We start from the raw sequence: 12442 nt of genomic DNA, 5'->3' as shown, positions 1-12442 counted from the left end.
CCATTGCTCCAGTCATCCAATTGGTCACATAGTCGTGATGTGCCCTGTAATCTTGTCTTGAAGTGTCAGGGTCAGTCTGGTTCTATTAAATTGACCTCAGAGTTATGCACTCCATTCCAAGACACCCATTCGTCCCCTTCTAAGAAGTGGATCTACAAACAACCCAAATAATTTGCGGCCAATTTCAATCCTATCACAACGAATCTAAATATTTGAGAAATTTCTCTAGGCCCCAATTAACAATTACACCTCAAAAAATTGGCTGCTTTACCCTAAACCATGAGGCTTCCACGAACATTATTGCACAACTTACGTGGTTTCTCAACTCCTTACATTACGTATTTAATAGACTGGACAATAACACTCTACTATACTATTCATTGACTTGTCCAAACCCTTCGGTATAGTCGGCTATGTGACCCTACTAAAAAGACTCAAAAGCCTCAATTTCTCCAGGCATACAAATGACTGGTTCAATAGCTACCTTTCTGAGTGAAGTCAGTTGAAAAAAAAAATCACCGAGTTCCACAAGGCTCTATACTTTGAACAATCTTATTCTCCCTCTTTGTAAATGATCCGGGAAGCCAACTTACTTACTCTGATTGTCAAACAAATTTCTGACAATAAACCAATAATGGTAGGTGTAAGTTCACCAAAAGAGGTATACAGGACCTTAAATTGCAAAATGATTTTGACCGAATTCATCATCACTTGAATTCCTTTAAATTGGTTCTGAATGCAAATAAAACCAAAGTAATTATTTTTCAAATAAGATAAATGCTGCCACGTTTCCAAATCAGGTTATGCCTCTAGACAATAAACACATCCAAGAAGTGGTGGAGTAAAAATAATTGGGCTTCATCAGACTCTAAATTTAAGTTTCACTCACACTTTGCTTACATTTCGAAGATTAAAATTGGCTTCCTATACTTAACTGCACACCATCTATTCTACGTTTAGATATGGCAAGATCAATACTTTCAATTTTTGATGACCATGATGTCGTTTATCAGAAGGTTTGTGCGATTGTATTAAATAAGCTAAACTCGCTGTACCATTCAACTATATGCCTTGCCCTGGATGCTTTCTGCAATACCCACCATTGTGACCTTTATATTGATGCAATCTTTAACTCATTCTGCCTGTAGAAACATCCACTGGGCTCTGTTTAATTTAAAGTTTCACTTGGATATATCTCATAAATACTTAATAGTTCTGTTGACCCCAAAATAAACGAAGCATTTAAAGATCCTACTTCCTCTTAAAAACCCCCAAGTTTTATTCAGACTGTGGAAAAAAGGCCCTCGTTATGAAATCACGATCTCATTAGATTTGGCAATTTAATAATTGAACCTTATGACATGGCACCGCCATAAACATATTATAATGTAAACACAAACTTTGCTCTTTTTCAATGGGTTTGAAGGATGGTGGCAAGTGTTGTCTTGTTAAACTATGCCTTTAAAACTTAAAACGACTTACCTGCAGTACCTCTATTTAAATACACTATCGAAAAAATAATTTACGCCCCTCTGTCAATCATCGTGTTTCTCAGTGTGCATTTGTGAACACACTTGGTAAAGGGTACATAAAATAGGACATGTTTTCAATGCGCTGTTCATACTGTAACAAGCGTTTATACAAATGTTACTTTACAGAGTAGTGCGTCGCCGCTCCTCTTATCCGTATTGATATGAGCGCTATGTGGAGACTATGGCTTAACCGCAAAAAAAACCTATCTGCACAGATGCATACGGACAAGAGAAGTATTATCAAACAGGAGGAATTAATGGTGCAATGCATCTCATCTGTTAAATATCTGCAGGTAATAGGATTGTCATCGATTGATCCTGGCTGCAGACATTGGTAGGTCACAAATAATAATGCAGATAAGAGAGCAGCTTCACTATATTATGCATACCGTTATGACAAATAAAGGACCTAAGTCGTGTAGGCAGTTTGAGCAGCTTTGGATAAGACTTATGATCCTGCCCATACCCGAGCATGGCGTACATTCGCTTTTTCAGCTCTTCTGCGCATTCGTCCTCGCTGCGCTTGGATGATATGACAACAGGATGATCCGCGCCAGGTGGGTCGTGGCGTTTACGTGCGCGGTGGGACTGAGTCGGCAAATTTAAATTAATTACGATTTTGACTTCCGTTTATTCGGGACCCCAGGGTCCCGCCATAAGGTTCAATTGACGACCATGAGAAACCTCCGTTCACTCCCGAAACTCAAGTTCCTTCAAAAAGAAGAGTGAGCCCGAGTCTGTGTGGATCACACTTGGGGTCCCCCCCCCAGTTACTGACTGTGTTGGCTTTGTGAAATTAAGTATTTTTTTCGTTGCTTTATTTTTGCTGGTGAAAAAATGTACAGGAAAAGCTGTGTTAGGCAAAACCGCGTTCGACCTGACAGGAAAAATCAGACTGCGTTCCTGGGTAAGAAATGATCACCCCCTTCCTCTTTGTTTAACAAATTCTACATGTCCACCCTTGCTATTGTAATAAAAGATGTTGAGTCGCTCTCCATTTTGTGTGTGTGTAGTGTGCTGCAGTGGCGAGATGTTAACAACCTCGCCAGCTATACTGGAGGTCGTTGGTTCGATCCCAACCCTGACGCCTGTATTTGGAGTTTGCATGTGTCTCTCCCCGTGGTCATGTTGATTATTTTCTGGGTCCTTCGGTTTTTCCCTCAACATTTAGAAACATAAGTTGAAAGTATTTGGCTGCTATACATTTCCACATAAGCCACTTCATTGAGCTTTCATGTGGCCAGGTCGCTTCTGAAAAAGAGATATGTTAAAATAAAAATATTTTTAGTTCAGTTTAAATGTTCACTCTTTCATTATTCTTCCCACACTGTGGCACTCACACCCAACGCTTGCCCCTGACACTTAATTGGAAGTCCCTCACATCACTTGAATTTGAATGAGTCGCTATCTAGGCGCCCGTATGACTGACGTCCTCAAAAAGTGGACTGCTAGATGCATGCAGCAATGTGTGTGAAAACATTAATATAAAACCATACATGGCAAATTAATCATTTTCACAGTTAATTCATTCACACAATCATACTTTCCAATATATGCAGCACTCTCATCGCTTGCAAGCCTATCTAACATCAATCTGAGTAACGTCAAATCGCACAGAGCTAAATCAACGCCCCCGTGTTCCGGAAAAAAGGCCTCATTAAGTCAACTCTGTATAGCTAAAACATGCTTTCGATAACATTGCATTCGGCAAGATTTTCCTGAAGACATGTTTTGTTGCTTTTTTGACCAATTGCCTATTCCCGTAACATGTAATACATGTAGCGATACTTGCTGCTTTGTATTGTGATCTATGCTTGTGTAAGTAAGATGCCCATGAAAGAGCATAGCAGGTCACTTGGCTCTTCTTGCTGAATTACTTACAGGCAGACCACCTTGCTTTGCACTCAAGATTCGTTCCTGGTGAAGTGAGCTCTAATCCAATCAGCGCTAAAAGGGGTAATTATACCATTGTATATATGGGGATGCGTTCCCGACAGCGTTCTTTCTTTCGTATGAGCAACATTAGGTCTTCATTGGGGTATCAGTGAAAGCGCTAATACAGATGCAAATAATACAGATACAAATAAAAATGTATTATAAAATCAGTAAATATTATGTACTATACTCACACGTGCAAACAACTGTACTTCTAAAAGCCAGCGGGAGTAGATTAAGTTGGAGCTGCCGTGCTTCCAATCTGGGTCTGAGCAATGACTTCAGTCATAATTTGTGGTTTATTTTAGATGAAAACGTTGGCTAAAACCGGAGATAGGGGGGAGCCCATTGGGTTGCCCTCAGTTTGTTTGTAGAAAGTTCCATTCCAGGTGAAGTATCTGTTGGTTAAGCAGTGTCTCACCAGGGGGGGTACATCAGTATGCAGTCCTTGATGAATCAAGTCTTCTATCATTGCGAAGGTTGTCAGGTACAGGAACTTTGGTGAATAAGGAAACCACATCAAAACTGACAAGCAGGTCGTCTGGGGACAGGGAAATACCCTGGCTTAGTAATCATTGGAAAGACGTGATAAACCATTTCGGTTCTTGATTGATTTTATTTTACGGTGACTTTCAGACCGCAGTCCATTCACTGGCACTGCCTCTTAGTACCTTTCACACAACGGTCAATGGTATGGTTTATAGCATATTGTATAATAAATAGTACAACAGTGTAATGTTTAACATAATTCATAAGGCAATATATACTATCGTAATTGTATACAGCAGTGTGGTATACAGTAGGATTGGTAGAATAATACATAGTGTAATATTACAAGTCTAATATTTTTATAGTCTAAAGTATAGGGTAGTGTATCGTAATGCATTGTGTAATTCAATGGTGGGGTTTGTCTATGGCAGTGTATATTACGGTGTATAGTCGTGTAATGTAGAAAAAAGTTTACTTGGAGGCATATCAATATAATGCATGTTAGAGCTTACATTGGGCTGTGTATACGATATTATACAATGTAGTTTAGATTGGAAGGTATATTGTAATGTATAGTAGTCTAGTTTATAGCAAAGTTGTAACGCAACACAGGACAGAGCAGCGCATCGTGGCTGTTTCTCTCTCTCCCCCCTCCTCCGTTCCGAGCATAGATGGACTCGTCCGTCTGAACAAGCTCGTCGCTTTCCGTGGTGCTAACGTTGAGGAAAAAAAAACCGCCACTTTTTTCGACGTAGAATTGTAATGTATAATTACTTATTGTTAGTAGCTCAGCTGATTGGAGAGTAAATTGAGTTTATTGATAATATTGATGTAAATTTTGATTTAAAGCTTTCGTGACTGCAGTGATTCATATTCTTGGTTCTTTCGGTAAAGTCACGTTGAAGGGAAACAATAAAATAATAAAATATATAAAACAATATAATTCTCACGACGTTCTTGCCGTTGGTTTTCACACCTGATGATGACTGCTTGTGTTGCAGTCGAAACGTCGTGAGAATTTTATTGTTTTTATATATATTTTATTGTTTCCCTTCAAGGTGACTTTACCGAAAGGACCAAGAATATAATACTGATGTAGTTTATATTTTAGTTTTTTTTATCGGTTTACTACATGGTATTCATTATATAGTGTAGTGTATACCCAGTTACTTTATGTTAATAGCTCAGCTTATTGGAGAATATATTGAGTACATTGATTATATTGATGTAGTTTATATTTAGTTCTTTCATATCGGTTTATTGTATGAATGATAGGTGGGTAGTTGCAGTTATTTAGCGTCAATATACTAAATACCTCTGTTGATATGTAAACTCTGACTTTAACATAGCTACTTTCCTGACCAGTTACATGCTAATTTCTGACTTTAACATCCTGCTAATCTATCACATTAACACAGCTACTTCAATGCTAAATTATTCTGTTGATATGCAAACTCCTTTGTCAAGGCGCTCTGCTCCTCCCACCCAGCTTAAAATACACTGCTAAGCTAGCAGTGTTCAATTTTTGATGTAAAGCTTTCGTGACTGCAGGGATTCATATTCTTGGTTTTTCGGTAAAGTCACGTAGAAGGGAAACAATAAAATAATACAAATATAAAACAATAAAATTCTCACGACGTTTCGACTGCAACACAAGCAATCATCATCAGGTGTGAAAACCACAACAACAAAATTTGAAAAAAGTGGCGGTTATTTTTAACGTTAGCACCACGGAGAGAGATTTGACAGTGTTCAGATGGACGAGTCCATCTACCCACACCGTCCTTTCGTATGTGCTCTCTTCATGCTAATAATTTTTTGTCCCATTGTCTCTGAAACCCAGTCCCACCTTCTCTGGCTATTTAAGGCGTCGGCACAGAGATGCGGCTTTACTTCTTCACTGTGTGCCCGCCTCTCCCTATATGTCTCTTTGCGGTCTGTATTCTCTCTTAAATTTCACAATTAACTTACTATTTAGCAATCTTTGAAATAGCGTAATCTACCAGACCATGCGTTAATTGTGTTTTAACCGACCGTCTATGTTGCTTTATATAGTTTCCAAATTTTGCAAAACCCTGTTTGATATAGTGTTGCTCCGTCTCTCTCTGTGTCCCCTGGTGTGTCTGTTAATTCCCTCTACTTAAGGTTTGTATATATATCTGCGGTTGTGTTTCCTCTCTCTCTCAAATTCAGCTCTTCTGTACCTGATGATGATTGCTTGTGTTGCAATCGAAACGTCGTATGCTATTATATAATTTTATTTTTATTACGTGGCTTTACTGAAAAAACCAAAGAGTCCATCTATGTTCGGAAAAGAGGAGGGGGGAGACGAAAAATAATGGATGCGGTCTGAAAGCCACCTTAAGCGTGATCAATCAATTAAGACCCAAAATGGTTTATCAAATCTTTCCAATGATTGCTCAACCAGAATCCATCTTCTCCGTTTAAATTGTCTCTGTGTTTGTATATGTGGATAGCCTCATGAACGAATCTCTCATGGTAGCCAGATGGCTTGCAAAGAACCTCTGTCTTCGAGAAGTCAATGTCATGTGAACCTACTGAATTATAACAGTGATCTGCCTCGGACGAGGTGTTGGTCCTACCATGTTTCAGGTCTGCTTTGTGTTCACGAATGCGATCCGAGACATGTCGACCGATATGACTGGCAGATGCACCACCTGTGCTCCCCACTGTCAGGTTGCTGCTGTGTTTTTGGCACCCGGGCGTTCCACTTAAGTTGTGAGCGTCGCTAATCCTATTTCCATTGTTGCTCGAGGGCGACTGAATTCCAATTGCCCAGTAGTGTCCTACAAAGGTCAATTTTGCCATCAGTCATGGGCAAGTCCACTGAGATCCAAATATTTCTACAACACGTTGGATCATCGTGTCTTTTGCTGATGTAGCGGTTGTTTATCCACCTCTATCCGGCCGAACAGAAAATACTTGGGCATGCGGTCTACGTGACTCAGGCAACCCATCCTCGTCTGCCGACGGTGCTCACACGGTTATGACTGTATCAAGATATTTCAATGCTCTATGTCTATGACCTCACACAATCTAGTCTAGTTAAATCTAGGATTATTCGTACGTAGGCCAACCTGAATGCTCCAAGCAGGCACAAGTGATCCTGTAAATGGGTCCATATTTTGCATGCATAAATATATATTGGAAAAATATAGTGCAACACACGCCGGAGCGTCTCAAGAGCGCTTTACATCACATCTCAAACACTTTAAAGGACACCCTCAGTGGCAGCTGTCCCTGTGGACACAAGGTGACTCGGTACCTGGGCTTCAAATGGAGGACACCCGTCTGCCAGTCGGGGGTGATGATAGCTATATCATCACAAATTAGTCATTTGGCAAGTTTAGACCTAGACGCCGACACACAATTGCCTCATCTTAATTACATCAGGAATTTAAAGGTCAACTGTGAAGCACATTATGTATATTACAGTATCACGGTTTACACCCGCAGTATTAATTAATCAGGGTGGCAAATGGATTGAAACCATGAACCTCTCCAACAAGTGTCGAAAGCGCTACCTCTCGGGCCCAGGCCATAACTCGCGCTGAGCTTGGGCTGGAGTGGACTGGCCAGGCAGTTCCACACAGGGTTACACAGCATATGGAAAGTTAAGACAGCTCAAAGCTGGTGCGAAGAACACAATATGGGAACTAGTATACCCTCTCTTGTACTACCCCATTATAGTATTACAATGGAGAGTTTATGCGTTGTAGTGTGAGGTGACAAAGTACACAGGCAGGTGCTTTATTTTGGTCATGGCAAGCTCTGGGTTCAGCATCAGCCTCGCAGATTACGACACTCTCCCAAGACCACTGACAATACTGTACTCACACGATAACACACACCGACTCCGCAATCACGAAGGGACACGCGCGCACACACCGACACATTAACCCATTGACACCACACTGAGCGGATAACACTGAATCGCACATTCACACTCGCTAACCGCACGGTTATAACTCTCACCGATGAGCCCCGGTTTCCTCCTAAACAGCAGTATTTTACAGTCTCCTTCCCTCGTCGTTCGTCTTCATATATAAGCGCGTCTGTCTCTCAAGTTCGTGTATGTCCCTTCATTTAGTAATCTGTCCGCGTGTCTCGTCTGTCAGTGCCCCTGTTACCGTGTCTTACAGTGTCTGTCTGCCTTTATGTCCCAGTCTCCCCGTCTCTCTGTCTCAGAGGCCTCGCTTAGGCCTCGCTTTAATAGGCCGCTGCCTCGGGCCGCTCCAGGTCAGTCCGGCAAGCCGCGCACACTTTTTCCCCGTGTTGCCACCGGGTGCCTGCGGGCACCGTCCGGGTGAGTTAGCGGGACGGTGAGAGGGTGCGAGGGAGCCAGTGAGGGCGCCGCGCCGCTCACCTCAACTCGGATCCGCACGTAGACTCCACTATCGCTTGAACGCAAAATGGCGGCGCAGAGGGGATCACGTGATTCTAGGACCCGGATGCCAGGCGAAACACGTTCCGCCCCTCCCCCCACTCTGTACCCCCTCCACCCACTCTGTACCCCCCTCCCCCCACTCTGTTCCCCCCTCCCCCCCACTCTGGACCCCCTCCCCCCACTCTGTACCCCCCTCCCCCTACTCTGTACACCCTCCCCCCACTCTGTTCCCCCCTCCCCCCCCACACTGGACCCCCCCTCCCCCCACTCTGTACCCTCCTCCCCCCACTCTGTACCCCCCTCCCCCCACTCTGTACCCCCCCTCCCCCCACTCTGTACCCCCTCCCCCCACTCTGTTCCCCCCTCCCCCCAATCTGGACCCCCCCTCCCCCCACTCTGTACCCCCCTCCCCCCACTCTGTACCCCCTCGCCCCACTCTGTACTCCCTCCCCCCACTCTGGACCCCCTCCCCCCACTCTGTACCCCCTCCCCCCACTCTGTACCCCCTCCACCCACTCTGTACCCCCCTCACCTCACTCTGTACCCCCCACTCTGTACCTCCCTCCCCCCACTCTGTAACCCCATCCCCCCACTCTGTAACCCCATCCCCCCACTCTGTACCCCATCCCCCCACTCTGTTCCCCCCTCCCCCCCACACTGGACCCCCCTCCCCTCACTCTGTACCCGCTCCCCCCACTTTGTACCCCCTCCACCCACTCTGTACCCCCTCCGCCCACTCTGTACCCCCCTCCTCTCACTCTGTACGCCCTCCCACCACTCTGTACCCACTCCCCCCACTCTACCCCCCTCCCCCCACTCTGAACCCCCGTCACCTCACTCTGTACCCCCCTCCCCCCACTTTGTACCCCCTCCCCCAACTCTGTACCCCCCTCCCCCCACTCTGAACCCCCCCCTCACCTCACTCTGTATCCCCCTCCCCCCACTCTGTACCCCCTCCCCCCACTATGTACCCCCCTCCCACTACTCTGTACCCCCTCCCCCCACTCTGTACCCCCTCCCCCCACTCTGTACCCCCCTCCCCCCACTCTGTACCCCCCTCCCCCCACTTTGTACCCCCCTCCCCCCACTCTGTACTCCCTCCCCCCACTCTGTACACCCTCCACCCACTCTGTACCCCCCTCCCCCCACTCTGTACCCCCTCCCCCCACTCTGTACCCCCTCCCCCCACTCTGTACCCCCCTCCCCCACTCTGTACCCCCCTCCCCCCACTCTGTACCCCCCTCCCCCCACTTTGTACCCCCCTCCCCCCACTCTGTACTCCCTCCCGCCACTCTGTACCCCCTCCACCCACTCTGTACCCCACTCTGTACCCCCCTCCCCCCACTTTGTACCCCCCTCACCTCACACTGTACCCCCCTCCCCCCACTCTATACCCCCTCCCCCCACTCTGTACCCCCCTCCCCCCACTCTGTACCCCCTCCCCCGACTCTGTACCCCCCTCCCCCCACTCTGTACCCCCTCCCCCCACTCTTTACCCCCCTCCCCCCACTTTGTACTCCCCTCCCCCCACTCTGTACCCCTCTCCCCCCACTCTGTACCCCCTCCCCCCATTCTGTACCCCCCTCCCCCTACTCTGTACCCCCTCACCTCAATCTGTACCCCCTCCCCCCACTCTGTACCCCCCTCACCTCATTCTGTACCCCCCTCCCCCCACTCTGAACCCGCCCCTCACCTCACTCTGTACCCCCCTCCCCCCACTCTGTACCCCCTCCCCCAACTCTGTACCCCCCTCCCCCCACTCTGTACCCCCTCCCCCCACTCTGTACCCCTTCCCCCCACTCTGTACCCCCCCTCCCCCCACTCTGTACCCCCCTCCCCCCACTCTGTACCCCCCTCCCCCCACTTTGTACCCCCCTCCCCCCACTCTGTACCCCCTCCCCCCACTCTGTACCCCCTCCCCCCACTCTGTACCCCCCTCCCCCCACTCTGTACCCCCCTCCCCCCACTTTGTACCCCCCTCACCTCACTCTGTACCCCCTCCCCCCACTCTGTACCTCCCTCCCCCGACTCTGTAACCCCCTCCCCCCACTCTGTACCCTCCTCCCCCCACTCTGTACCCCCCTCACCTCATTCTGTACCCCCTCCCCCCACTCTGTACCCCCTCCCCCCAATCTGTACCCCCTCCCCCCACTCTGTACCCCTTCCCCCCACTCTGTACCGCCCCTCCTCCCACTCTGTACCCCCCTCCCCCCACTCTGTACCCCCCCCCCCACTTTGTACCCCCCTCCCTCCACTCTGTACCCCCTCCCCCCACTCTCTACCCCCTCCCCCCACTCTGTACCCCCTCCCCCCACTCTGTACCCCCCTCCCCCCACTTTGTGCCCCCCTCACCTCATTCTGTACCCCCCTCCCCCCACTCTGAACCCGCCCCTCACCTCACTCTGTACCCCCCTCCCCCCACTCTGTACCCCCTCCCCCCACTCTGTACCCCCCTTCCCCCACTCTGTACCCCCTCCCCCCACTCTGTACCCCTTCCCCCCACTCTGTACCCCCCCTCCCCCCACTCTGTACCCCCCTCCCCCCACTCTGTACCCCCCTCCCCCCACTTTGTACCCCCCTCCCCCCACTCTGTACCCCCTCCCCCCACTCTGTACCCCCTCCCCCCACTCTGTACCCCCCTCCCCCCACTCTGTACCCCCCTCCCCCCACATTGTACCCCCCTCACCTCACTCTGTACCCCCTCCCCCCACTCTGTACCTCCCTCCTCCCACTCTGTAACCCCCTCCACCCACTCTGTACCCTCCTCCCCCCACTCTGTACCCCCCTCACCTCATTCTGTACCCCCTCCCCCCACTCTGTACCCCCTCCCCCCAATCTGTACCCCCTCCCCCCACTCTGTACCCCTTCCCCCCACTCTGTAACCCCCCTCCCCCCACTCTGTACCCCCCTCCCCCCACTCTGTACCCCCCCCCACTTTGTACCCCCCTCCCTCCACTCTGTACCCCCTCCCCCCACTCTGTACCCCCTCCCCCCACTCTGTACCCCCCTCCCCCCACTCTGTACCCCCCTCCCCCCACTTTGTACCCCCCTCACCTCACTCTGTACCCCGTCCCCCCACTCTGTACCTCCCTCCCCCCACTCTGTAACCCCCTCCCCCCACTCTGTACCCTCCTCCCCCCACTCTGTACCCCCTCACCTCATTCTGTACCCCCGTCCCCCCACTCTGTACCCCCTCCCCCCAATCTGTACCCCCTCCCCCCACTCTGTATTCCCCTCCCCCCACTTTGTACCCCCATCACCTCATTCTGTACCCCCATCCCCCCACTCTGTACCCCCTCCCCCCAATCTGTACCCCCCTCCCCCCACTCTGTACCCCGTCCCCCCACTCTGTTCCCCCCTCCCCCCACTCTGTACCCCCTCCCCCCACTTTGTACCCCCTCCACCCACTCTGTACCCCCTCCCCCCACTCTGTACCCCCTCCTCCCACTCTGTACGCCCTCCCCCCACTCTGTACCCCCTCCCCCCACTCTTCCCCCCTCCCCCCAGTCTGTACCCCCTCCCTCCACTCTGTACCTCCCTCCCCCTACTCTGTAACCCCCTCCCCCCACTGTGAACCCTTCTCCCCCCACTCTGTACCCCCCTCCCCCCACTCTGTACCCCCTCCCCCCACTCTGTACCCCCCTCCCCCCACTCTGTACCCCCTCCCCCCACTCTGTACCCCCTCCCCCAACTCTGTACCACCCCTCCCCCCACTCTGTACCCCCCTCCCCCTACACTGTACCCCCATCCGCCCACTTTGTAACCTCCTCCCCCCACTCTGTACCCACCTCCCCCCACTCTGTACCCCCCTCCCCCCACTCTGTACCCCCCTCCCCCCACTCTGTTCTCCCTCCCCCCACTCTGTACCCCCTCCCCCCACTCTGTACCCCCTCCCCCCACTCTGTACCCCCCTTCCCCACTCTGTACCCCCTCCCCCCACTCTGTACCCCCTCCCCCCACTCTGTACCTCCCTCCCCCCACTCTGTACCCCCCTCCCCCCACTCTGTACCCCCTCCCCCCACTCTGTACCCCTTCCCCCCACTCTGTACCCCCCTCCCCCCACTCTGTACCCCCCTCC

At 49.8% G+C, this 12442-nt stretch overlaps 1 protein-coding gene across 12 annotated transcripts in view; it reads right to left on the bottom strand.

Annotated features, from left to right (window-relative positions):
* GIGYF2 (GRB10 interacting GYF protein 2) overlaps positions 1 to 8445 on the bottom strand; it is a 145297-nt gene extending 136852 nt beyond the window's left edge. For 11 of the 12 annotated variants that reach the window (XM_076070359.1, XM_076070367.1, XM_076070362.1 and 8 more), the window contains exon 1: positions 8344 to 8445. The gene's annotated coding sequence lies outside the window, so the exon portion shown is untranslated. The other variant, XM_076070360.1, reaches the window with a different exon arrangement.
* Between the last annotated feature and the right edge of the window lie 3997 nt (positions 8446 to 12442).

This window comes from Petromyzon marinus, chromosome 28 (assembly GCF_048934315.1).
Source record: "Petromyzon marinus isolate PM22_M1 ecotype Great Lakes invasive population chromosome 28, UKy_Petmar_22M1.pri1.0, whole genome shotgun sequence".
Lineage (NCBI taxonomy): Eukaryota > Metazoa > Chordata > Hyperoartia > Petromyzontiformes > Petromyzontidae > Petromyzon > Petromyzon marinus.
The sequence above is the reverse complement of the archived record's forward strand: the minus strand, read 5'-3'. Positions and strand labels throughout refer to the sequence as shown.